This window comes from Lissotriton vulgaris, chromosome 1_1 (genome assembly GCF_964263255.1).
Source record: "Lissotriton vulgaris chromosome 1_1, aLisVul1.2, whole genome shotgun sequence".
NCBI classification, from domain to species: domain Eukaryota; kingdom Metazoa; phylum Chordata; class Amphibia; order Caudata; family Salamandridae; genus Lissotriton; species Lissotriton vulgaris.
This window is the reverse complement of record NC_141685.1, coordinates 1692904931-1692917540: the sequence shown is the minus strand read 5'-3', so window position 1 is coordinate 1692917540 and position 12610 is coordinate 1692904931. Positions and strand designations below refer to the sequence as shown.

The 12610-nt window shown below is 47.0% G+C and overlaps 1 pseudogene; it reads right to left on the bottom strand.

Moving 5' to 3' along the window:
* Positions 1–7802: 7802 nt before the first annotated feature.
* LOC147751070 (GTP-binding nuclear protein Ran-like) lies at positions 7803–8338 on the bottom strand (annotated as a pseudogene).
* Between the last annotated feature and the right edge of the window lie 4272 nt (positions 8339–12610).

Here is a 12610-nt window from a genome sequence, read left to right as displayed (position 1 = left end):
TCGGAGATCTCGTTCTTCCTAAAATTTAAAAGTCTTCAAATTCCACAGCTGGGTCAGTGGGCGTCAGTTGTAAGCCGGAGAGCAGGATTGGTTTTTGACCCTGGGAATTTTTCGGCACCCACATACCATCATCAGACATGACATCTGCCCCCCGTGCACTTGATGTCTCAACTCTTTTGTTAGGATGCTAACACGACACCCAGTCAGTGCGACTGTGAAATGTCAGTGCTTCATGGGGAATCTAACTTAACCTCTATTTCGGATCAGACCTTTTCTTAGCATTCCTTTCTCTTTTTGACGGTTGATTTTAATGTCAAATTTGATTTGCTTAAACAATTTCTTTTTAATTTAGACTGTGTAGCATAGCGCTTTGTTTTGTATTTAGTTAGACTGTGTAACATAGCTCTTGCAAGGTTGTGCCTCTCACACTGATCTGTGTGAATACTTACCGACCCAGTGGGGCAGTTTCAGCTCTACTGCCGGTAGCGTCTACTGGCCCCTCTCTCTCACAAGGTACACAGAGTCTACGCCCCTCTCTCTTTGTCTCTTTTCTCCCTCCTTCCCTGCCTCCTTCCCTCCTTTCCTCTCTTCGTCCTTCCCTCTCTCCATCAACCCCTCTTTCCGCACCTCCCTCTCTCCCTCCCTGACTTTCTACGTCCCTTCTTCTCTTCTTCTCTCCGTCCCTCCCTCTCTCCCTTCTTTCCTCTCTCCATTCTTCCCTCTCTCCTCCCTTTCTCTTTCCTTCCCTTCCTGTCTCTGTTCCTCCCTATCTCCCCACCTCCCTCCCTCACTCCATCCCTCCGTCTCCCCCTCCCTGCCCGGTCCGTCCCTCCTGCTCTCCACCCTCCCTTTCACCTTCCCTCCCTCTCTCCGTGCAGGTTATGAGCACAGGCACGAGCGGAGGCGCCATCTGGCTTTCCTCTCCCTCTTCCAAGTGCGCGTGCCTCGCTCCGCCTCTCTGTACCCATATACGTCTCCCTTTAGCAGTCACTTCCCTTCTTTTCGAAGCGCTCAAGCGTTTCCACTTGAGAGGCCCCATTTCCCTGCCAGCCACTCACCAATGTCCCTCCTGGCATTCACTACTCGCCCCCTTGGCACTCACCCTTCACCACGATGGAACTAGCCCTTCACCCCCTGGCCTGGCAGCTACCCTTTGCCCCTTGTACTCACCCTTCCCCTCCCTGGCACTCACCCTTGACCCTCCTGACTCTTACGTCTCACCTCCATGGCACTCAACCTTCATCTCCCTGGCACTCACCCTTCATCCCCCTGACCTGGTACTCAACCTTCACGTCCATGGCACTAGCCCTTCACACCCCTGGCCTGGCAGCCACCCCTCACCCCTGGCACTCATACTTCCCCTTCTCAGCACTCACCCTTCCCCTCCCTGGCACTCACCCTTGACCCTCCTGACTCTTACGTCTCATCTCCCTGGCACTCACTCCTCCCCTCTCTGGCACTCACCCTTCCTTCTCCCCGTCTGACAGTCACCCGGGTCCCTCCGGGCATTCACTCTTCACCTCCCTGGCACTCACCCTTGACCCTCCTGGCACTACCCCGATTTCCCCCAAGAACAAAAAATAACAAGCATTGGCATAGCCAATAGGTCTCACCTTTATGACCTTATAAGTGTTTAGCCATGCAACAGTTGATGTTATTGCACCAAGGATATTGTGCTGCATAACTAAATACTTATAAGGTCCCAAAAGCGAGACCTATTGGCTATGCCAATGTTTATCTGTTTTTAGAATACAGGCAAACATCAATAGTAAGAACCACCATTCGAAGCATTCTGAGTAGCAGTCAATCTTGGAATAACAATGTGCTAATATATATCAATTTTATTCTGAACTACCACTTATAAAGGAACTTTATTGACAACATGTTATGAAAAAGTAAGACTGAAAAACGATTTTTTAGCTGCACTGCTTGGATGTCAGCGACTTACTACCATTTCCTCAAGCATTTGTCCCAGAGTGTCAGAGTAAATGTTCAGGTGTTACAGGAATCTACCTGCTTCAAGTACCAGCACTGATGCAGTTATGAGCTACCTCGTGCAGATAGATCCAAAGGCATCTGATAATAAACACTCTCAAAGCTCATGGAGTAAACTCTAAAATAAAACAAACCGTGACAAATACAGCATTGCACAACACAATTTGGTAGGTAGGGGGCACGATGGGCAGGGTAATATCACTTAAACGTGGGCTAGGCAGGTAGGAAACAAACTACTGCCCACAGCCCTACATTTGGACAAGATGGGGATGTGAACTGACCGAACCCGGCAGCATGAGCAAGGTGAAGGCTCAATATACCCTGTACCTTTGATCAAGGTGATGGAGGAGTGGCACACACCACTCCCTCCTTGGGCAAAATTGATGTAGGAAAAACCCCTAAAGCCCCTTTTCTCCCCTTGGCAAGGCAGTGAACTTACTCACATAAGGGCAACTGGGCCAAGAGGGAAGACGGAACCAAAGCTCTACTGTCTTCCCGGGGTATCCAAAGATAGCGGAATGGACGCCACACTCACTTGTCGTGGTAATACCAGAAGGGTGGACTCAACCTAGAAGAAAATCTCTTGGAGTTCTTAGTTAAAATACAAATTGGATAACGATCCAGAAGAGAGTGATGGGTAGTGGGTTTAAAAAAAATATCTCAAAGTATATATAGCAAGACAAATTCTTTATTAGGATACTGGGGGTACGGTTAAAAATAGAACAAGAAGGATACCATTGAGATTTAGTACTCCATTAACCTTGAATAAAGAGTGCCGACATGTTTCGGCCCATGCAATGAGTCGAAACAGATCTGGGGCTTTCTTCATTGCTAGAATCATATCCCTGTGTGGAGCCAATTACACTTTTATTCCAGTTGGGTGTAAGAGGTGATCTGATCAGCAGCACCCCGTAGGTACACGGGCAGTGCCAGTACCTTGACGCAACTGTGACTACAGTATGGCACCAGGCACTAGATAAATATGATGCCAGAATAACCCATAACTAGGTTATGATCCACAGACTGATAATTAACTCAAATGAGAGCTTTAGGCCTCTTAAAGCCTACTGGAATGAATGTGTAATTGTCTCAACGCAGGGATACAATGGGTTTCCATGTCCTTTATGAACCATACAAAGGAAATAGCCTAAACTACCTTGTTTCAATTAATCATTTTGTGTAGGATAATGTACTATCTCCCGGCCTACAACTGACAGCACTGTGCTCTCCAGGATGTTCATCTGCAAATTGTGTGCAGGTGGAGATTTGCATTTGGTACATGATGCGTCAAGGATAGATCCAGTGCATACTAGAGTTGCTTCTACTGCAGGGATGAACTTTGGGTCAAGCCAGCTGAATTGGGAGGTGACCATCCTGTTGCTTTGAAAAGAGATTTCTGTGTTCTATTAATATGAGAGGACAACAAAGCATCCTGCATACTTATGTATGTGTATTTTTTTGGCTTTTTGTGTGATAATGGCACTCTGCTCTGTGTGGATGGGCTGTCTCTGCCTTATGCACTCTCAGCCACCTTGTTCTCTTTCATACAGATTGACATTAGTGGTGCCTGCTTTTCTCGACTAAATGTGACTACTATACTAAAGACCTTAATTTGTGTGGGTGCTGTGTCACCCGGATCTCTTCTTCCTCCACCATAGCAGTAAGGATCTTGTTCCATATTACAAATATGGTGCACTTTTCTTGTTTGCACCATGGCACACTTTTCAAAAGGTGCAGTCTGCGCAAAACAAAAAATATGTCTTATTAGAATGATTGCGCTGCCACCAGGGCAGCAAAACTCGTGCTGCATTGGGGTCAGCACATTCAAGTGAAATATGGAGCAGGGGCTGTATCACAAATACAGTGAACTTGCTTTGTTTGAGCCACGGTACACCTTTCAAAAGTTGCACACGGCACAAACAAGGAAAGTGTACTGTAGCAGAAGGGATGTACTGCCCCCAGGCAGCCACAAACTCGCGCTGCTCCCAGGGTAGCACATTCAAGTGAAGTACAGAGTAGCTGTTTAACACATTCCGTGCTCGCGTCGGCCAACGGCCGACGCAAGCACTACCTTGCGGGTGCTGCACACGACCGTTGACCGACGCAGCCCCATCCACTCTGTAGAATGCCCGCACCGCGGGGGACAATTCGCTTCGGTAAACTGGTTAAAAGCTGCTCTGTGTGTCACTTTGCAGGCGGCAACTCACCTGCACTTTTAAGGGGTATTAGGGATCTCTTTGCAGGTGGGTGACGGCACCCGTCTGCGGTGTGATGTCGTAGGAGTCAATGGGACCCAGTTTTCCTCCTACAAGGCAGCCTTTAAGAGGTGCACTTTCAGTGTGCCTCTTAAAGGGATGTTTTTCTCTGTACCCATGTCCGAAATACTGCCCAGAGGCATAGTGATTCCGTCATTTGAAAGGGGCCATTCCCCCATGCAATGATGGGATGCCCTCTCATGATAGCGCTGGCACAACATGGGCACCATGAAAGTAATTTGAGTGGTGCATATCTTAGTTATTTTGATTGAGAAGGATAGTGGAGGGAAAGAGGGAAAAAGGTTTGCATTTATACAGTGCTTACTACCCCTGAAGAGGTGTTGAATCGCTTTGGAGAAGTGTGGCTCAAGTGGTTGGAGCGGCAGACCCTGATGCAGAGGTCTTGCCCGGACCAGGGTTCAATTCCCCGCCTCGGCGGGTCTTGGGCTCAAATTACCCCGGACCTGACAATTCTCGCCTCAGTGCCTATTCCAATCATGGAGTCCCACTCTGTAACTCTGGGCAATAGCTTGCTTAATCTCCACAACGGCCCCTCGCAGTGGGATGCCTGGCTTTCACCTTGGGGATGCCCAGTAATGGATTATATCGCAGGGGAATACCAGGACGTGTTCCCTAAGCAAGCGCTGGGACGCTTTCGGGCAGCCATGCGCTCTACAAATCAAATTTCATTTCATTTCATTTGTCAGTGAGTAGCATGCAACTCTAGAACCCAAGTAAGGATTAGTGTGCCTAAAACTGGTCTAGGCCAATGAGCGCCAACTTCTTAATACTAGTGCTGTTGAAAAGTACTGGATGGTTTCATCTAGTGCTATGATCAATGCCTAGTTTTAAATAATGCTTCTCAATTTCTGTACATTTTTGTATGTGCAACAAAATATGATCCAAAACCTTTTCCACATATAAATAGGGTTGTGGTTTTACTTTTTTTCGGGATGTGATATAGCTTTCTTGCCAGTCCTATGGCCTCTAGAAATTGACTGATGAAAGATATTGTAAAGTAATGATAACTACGAGTGAGACGTAGTGAGGAAGGAGTGTACCATAAAATGTGTCTGCAAAATTTGAAGGAAACACAGAGTGGGCTGGGGAGAATACTTGAAAATGTCTCAGCCACTGGCATTTAATTGCTTGGTACCTATTCCAGTCCATGGTATTTCACCAACTATGCCACATCCGAGACCAGCCAAATGCAAATCAGCCTTAATCCTCCTGCACCACTAGGAAAATCCTACTTGAACTGCCAAACCAGGTCCCCTCCAAAGCTTGTGTCTTTCGAAAACCTCGTTGGTACCATTATTTTCCTTTAGGACCAGCTTTTGCACAAGCACAGTGTGATAGAGGGGCGATAGAGGGGTTTGTAAAAAGATTTCAGTGGAGAGAGACATTCAAATATCTAGACTCAAGAAAATAAAAGTTGGCCAAAGTCCTGTCTGTCACGAACCCTGGGTGCACCCTTTCAGAGCCCAAAAAGGGTGTCTGAAATCGGTATTTAATAATTTCCAGTCCCCTTGTTTTAGATCTCACATCCTAATGATAAAGAAGCGCACTTATTTGACCATTTTCCAGTTAGAGAATGCAGAAGTTACGGCCTTACTTCCGGTTCAGTCTTTGCCTGTTTCTTAAAGCTGATCTCGCACCACTTTCACCCAGCAAGTGCCATTCATTCTCTGACAATGGATGTTTGCTGTTAATTACAGTCATGAACAAGAAGAAGCATTTCACAATTGTGCCACAGACAAAAAGCATGGTAGATTTTCATTTCACAATCAGTCACTGTGAGCAATGCAGTGTTAAATGTCATTGCTAGGTGTGTAGTCATCTGGTGCACGAACCTTCTTGTTCTGTAGTGCGGAAGTAAACACTTTCAGTTCTGTGTTCCTTATCTGAGGTGGTATTTGTGCTTACCGGCATCTTCAAGGCCATTAATGGAAATACTACATCAAATTCCTAGCACACTCGCACCCTTTCTTTCACCACTTCTCAAGTTAGTTGCCTGTTGTGAAACAGCTCAAGCTGAGTCCCTTTACTGGTATCTCTGGACTGCATTTCGAGCAACCTGATTGGCTGCTCCACTGCCCACCTTCTAATTTCTGTGTTCATGGTAATTATGGTCATTCACATGGGAATATATAGTCCAGCCCTCTTCTAGTTTCCTAATTCCTTAAGGCTACTGGTTTCTACAGTTCCCAGGTAAAGGGATGCTCCGCCAAATAAACAAAACGCTCAGGCCAATCTTACACAAATAGTCCGGATTTCCTGAATTGGACTTCCATTCATTAATTCATGCACTAATTACAGAGTTCCTTCTGCTTGGTAGGCATCGAAGCAGCATTCAAGTAACATAGCGCACTGCTTCAACCGGCAGACTTCAAGGCTCAGATTTAGTATGATTTTGGGTCAGGGCTGTATCACTTTTGTGGATCAGCCCTGCCACTAAATCATTTGGGGTACTAAGCCATGTAAAGTAACTTTGTGTGTTTTAGTAAATACAAAGTAATACACCGCAGTGCATAGCACTACATTGCATTACATTTTGTTGGTAGGTGTTACATGGGTGGATGCATGGAAGTTTACACGCATCCACCCATGTATTTTGATGCAACCACAGATTTATAAAGTTTTGTGAACTTAAATTTGTGCCAAAATGGTGTGCCTATCCACCAGAGGCATAACAAGGAGAAATATCTATATTGTTACTTCCTCTTTACATGCATGCTACACCCTGCAACACATATAGAAAGAGGAATATGCAACTAGATTGTTTTTACGCAGGAACATTTCCTGCCCATAATGCAGGCACCCTTGTACTCTGGTGCAAGGGGGCTTGATTTGGCGCTACACTACACACAGTGCACCGGCGCTAGGAAACAGTAGAAATGGGGAAGATGGAGCATTTCTGCTTTCTCCCTTACACGCAACGCAATGCAGCAACTTCCCTGCTTTGCATGCAACAACACTACATATGTGCTCAAGGATCCGCATTACACGTCGAGGCCTTGAGCAATCATTGTAACTCACTGATAAACGCCTTACAAGTGTGAACCCATCTTCAGTAAGCGCCTTACCCTTACCCAAGCGCATCTCCCAAGACAATCCGCAAAGGAAACAAAACACATAGGAAGCAAGTCAAAGTCTCTCTGTGGCAGGGCTTTCACGGGCACATCAGGGAGAAAGCAGATGTTTGAAATGTGTTGTTTCAGAAAGGCACTGAGTGAGGCAGTTCAAGAGCAGGCACTTGCTGACCACTGATGGGGGCCAGAAGTGACTTGTTGGGGTCTTTGAATTACAACTCTGTCACTGCATAAACCTAGAAGGAACAGGAGTGACAGTGACCAGACTCACCACTGAATAATGCGATGAGACTGTAGCAGTCTTTAAAATAGTTTTGAAAAGTGACTGATGAAGTAATTGCAGTGCAAAACTGCATAGTGCACGGGTGCAAAAATGAAGGGTTTTATTTCACTGCCTCGTTCACTTTAGAACCCACTCACATCCTTCAGCCTTCCAGAGATTTCAGCAGGTTTTGCTCAGCTAGATAACAAAGCTGCAACTAGGCTGCAGCATCAGCATCAGGGAGCAGGTGCTTCTGAAGCTCGATACTGATGCTGGCCCCAGCTTCACTCCTTCATCAGGCAGCGCTGTGATCTGTTCTGTCTGCAAACCGTGCCCATGTGGCGGGCCAGTGTTGGGTCCATAACAACCTCTAGTTATGAGGGTGCGGGCACTGCTACGAAACCCATACTGGGCCGTCGATTAACTTTTTTTGCAAGCCAAAGGAAGAATTTCTACAAATTGTAGTCACTTTTCCCTGGTATATATCCTAGAAATTGAGGCTATGTCCGTAGCCTTCTTGTTTTTAATGTTCTTTTGTTGCCACATACATCTATGGGGATGTGTTTTAATGCTCGTACCTGATCTCGAAGCCAATTATGAACATTTCTGCGTGTGGCTCTTGAGTTCAACCAACTTGTCCTGCCCGGCAGTGTTTCACAGGGTGAATGCGATGAGGTCTCTGTGGTACACCAGGCCTGGATTTCAATAGACAGTTTGCCTATACTGTGCAGCATCAGAAAAAAGTAAATACTTTTTGCTGATGCCACGCACCATGGTGGAAAACAATCACAGTGCAGTAACCGCTGGTGCCAGTCCTATCATTTCGTAGGGGCACGTGTTTAGGAAGCAGCGTGGAGGTAGTTTTGTTCTACGAGATTACAATCTTACTTTTACCTGATGTACCCCCAATCGCCGAAATTGTCTAAATACAGGATTTTAATATAGTAGCACTACATCGGTATTCAAGGAGTTTTCAAATGTGCTCTTTGCTTAAAAAACTCCCTTGAAACGTGCAAATGCTAACAAAATGATATAATGCGGGGGGTAGAGTTTCCCTTCCCTTCTGGAACTCTGGAATGTAATTTAATTATAGAAAAATTGAAAATATTAGGGGCTCAGCAAGGGCTCCCAGTATATTGTTTCTGTGTATTCAAATTCCTTCCTGTTGTCATCAGCCTCATTTTCTTAAGTGGTAAGCTGACCCCTGCGTTTCTGGCCTGCACTGGATTTGTTTTTCAATGCTTCCGGACTTATCTTTCTAAGCATTTGTTAAGTGAGTCTCATCCAATCCTGCCCATCTCAGTGATGGTATTTTTAGTTTTCAAGAAGGGCACTTGGTATGAGTTAGGGCGAAGGAGAGCAGCCAGAATGACTTTATAATGCACCCTCACACACCGGCCTGGTACTCCTTGTTCCATCCGCTCAGGGGTAGCTGACCTCTTGGAGTGGGGTAAAATCACCCATCGAATATGTGGGCCACAGGCAGCCCCACTGAAACCTGGACTGGCATCCACACTGGCATTGGCACTGGAAACAATGCTGACCTCAAAAGTGCACTTACCTGGTCACCCACTCTGTCAATCACACAGGCACTCACCTGGGCAACCGCTTTAGGACTCTCCTGATGCAAGTAGACATTGCCATAAGGGCACTGACATGAACACTGACTGTCTCTCACACACAATCCTGGACATGAGTGGGACAGACACCCCAGGGAACGGACTAGGAAGCGTGGATCAGCCCAAGAGCACAGTGATGGGGGCATTAGCAGGGACAAGGAAACTAGAGCAATGATACCAAGACACTGATTCAGGGAAATGAACAATAAGAGAGGGACACAATGCGTGAGAAAAGGAGATGTTAACAGCGACAGTGGACAATCAACAGAACACAACGCCCGGGACATTAAGGGGCAGATTTACAAGCCCCTTGCGCCTCTTTTACGCCTCCGTTGCATCACTTTTGTGAAGCAGCGGCGGCGCAAAAGATGCGCCATGCTGCGTGGTATTTACAACGTGACACATCTGGGAGATGCATCACGTTGTAAAGCCCTGCGCCAGAAGTAGGCGTTCCTGCGCAGCGGAGGGCGTTCTGGCGCAGGAACACCTTCCAAAAGTGGCTGAGTGAAATCTACAAGATTTTACTCAGTCACTTTGGGGCCCATGCTGTGTCAAAACCCTGCACCTGCCTGAAGCAGGCGTAAGGATTGAGGCAGCATTGTAAAGATAGGGCCCCCCAGAGCATTGCTGGAGCTGCGTCACGCTTGCGACGCAACTTCAGCAATGCGCCGCCTTTACGGCACAGATGCGTCACGCTTTGGTGTTAGCCGGTGTTAGCCGAGAGGTACAGACGGAGAGAGCGGGGCCTCAATCTCCGAGCCGTTGCCGGATGAGGTGAGGCTCGACTCCCACATACTGCTGGGATCACATCCTCTATCAACTACTGGTTCGGGAGGATACGGTAGGATGGTCTACATGACCACTCCAGTAGTTCGGACAGCTCGTTAACAAATAATTTGGTCTGTCCTTTTCATTTTTTCACTTTACACAAAATATTTGAGTGTACCTTTGCAGTAGCAACATCTTTTGTATCTGGCCCTGAAGAATGCCGGTGTAGTTTCACCGTTGGCAGAAACATGTTGGCCTAATCCATAACACAGCAAAGCATCACAGGGATTTTTTCACACTGTTCTACACTTCTTTTTAACCTGGCGTCCTGGTGAATATCAATAAAAAAAATTCTTTTGCCTCGACCGTCATTTTAAATCACTTATTTCACTCCCTGTTTTGCACTGCACTTTTTCAGTACCACTCTGTGGCATGGACACTTTGACAATATGAACCAGTAGTGTGTGTTGTCTGGCCAATTCATCTGGGCTTGGACTCACCACCCTGGTTAGACGTCCTACATGACGAGGCTCCGCCAAATGGGTGGGCTGATAGGATATCTATCATATACTCGTGTCATGTGACCACTTGGTCTGGTTTAGTGCAATTCAAAAGTGTGGTCTCCTAAACAGGACCTTATAGACTCAGCTATGTTGGTTAACAGACCCTCCAACTCCTTGTGTTTGTTGCAGTTTGATAAGGGGTATTGAGTTTGGATGGTCTATAAATATAGTCCCCTTGACCCTCCTCAACCATTGTTTTGCAGATTTACAAGCCCCTTGCGCCTCTTTTATGCCTCAGTTGCGTCACTTTGTGATGCAGCGGGGGTGCAAAAAAATGCGCCATGCTGCGGGGTATTTACAACGCAACTCATCTGGGTGATGCGTCACTTTGTAAAGCCCTGCGCCAGAAGTAGGCGTTCCTGCGCAGCGGAGGGCGTTCTGGCGCAGGAACGCCTTCCAAAAGTGGCTGAGTGAAATCTACAAGATTTCACTCTGTCACTTTTGAGCCCATGCTACTTCAAAACCCTGCACCTGCCTGAAGCAGGCGTAAGGATTGACGCAGCATTGTAAAGATAGGGCCCCCCAGAGCATTGCTGGAGCTGCGTCGCACAGTGACGCAACTCCAGCAACGCCCGCCTTTACGGCACAGATGCGTCACGCATCTGTGCCGTTTTTGCCCCATGGTGCAATGCATTGTAAATGTGGCGCATCCATGAGGGCGGAACCGTGGCACACAATAACTGGCGCATCCCTGCTGATATGCAGGGATGCGCCAGTTATTGTAAATCTGCCTCCAAGGGGCGGATTTACAAGCCCCTTGCGCCTCTTTTATGCCTCAGTTGCGTCACTTTGTGATGCAGCGGGGGTGCAAAAAAATGCGCCATGCTGCGGGGTATTTACAACGCGACGCATCTGGGAGATGGGTCAAGTTGTAAAGCCCTGCACCAGAAGTAGGCGTTCCTGCGCAGCGGAGGGCGTTCCGGCGCAGGAACGCCTTCCAAAAGTGGCTGAGTGAAATCTACAAGATTTCACTCAGTCACTTTTGGGCCCATGCTGCCTCAAAACCCTGCGCCTGCTTGAAGCAGGCGTAAGGATTGACGCAGCATTGTAAAGATAGGGCCCCCCAGAGCATTGCTGGAGCTGCTTCGCACTTGGGACGCAACTCCAGCAATGCGCCGCCTTTACGGCACAGATGCGTCACGCATATGTGCCGTTTTTGCCCCATGGTGCGCCGCATGGCGCACAATAACTGGCACATCCCTGCTGATATGCAGGGATGCGCCAGTTATTGTAAATGTGCCCTTGGAGTTTCTCAAAGTTTTCAAAATAATAATAATAAAATAATAATAAAAGCCTTTTATATAGCGCCTGGTTACACTAGAAAACAGTGTGTCCCCGCGCTTTATGAAACAAGGACTGGGCTGAACTGGGGAAAACTAGGGGGAGAAGAACTGATGAGGGGCGAAAGAGGAGGTTTATATTTTCGGGAATAGATATGTTTTTAGTTTTTGACGAATTTTTTTTCTGATGGTTCCATTCTGAGTTCAGTAGGTAGTGAGTTCCATTGTTTACTGGCCAAGTATTTAAAGGATCTGCCGCCCATACGTGTACGGTAAATTCTGGGTACTTGAAAGAGCATACTGCCTTGGGATCTTGAGTCGTTTGGATTGGTACTTGGTCAGTAGTTTTTGAAGGTATATTGGTCCTTTTTCTTGGGCAATACGGTGAGTCATGCACATTGTTTTAAATGTAATGCGTTCACGTATGGGTAACCAGTGAAGGGTGGTTAAGGCACGTTTCCCTGAGGACCTTCTAGACAGATTAAGTGCTAGTCGGGCAGCTGCGTTTTGGACGCACTGCAGACGCTGAAGGCCTTTTTTGCTTAGACCCATGTACAGTGAGTTGCTGTAATCGAGATGGGGTGTAACTAGAGCATGGATCAGAGTTTTCCTATTAGCTGCAGGGAGGGAGTCCAGGGTTTTGCGTAGAGTCTTAAGGATTCCGTAACATTTACCTGCAATTCCTCTGGTGTGGTGTTCAAGAGACAGAGTAGAGTCTAATCTGACCCCTAGGTTTTTCACCTGCTCGGAGGGTTTTGGTATGGTGCCAAGTTCAG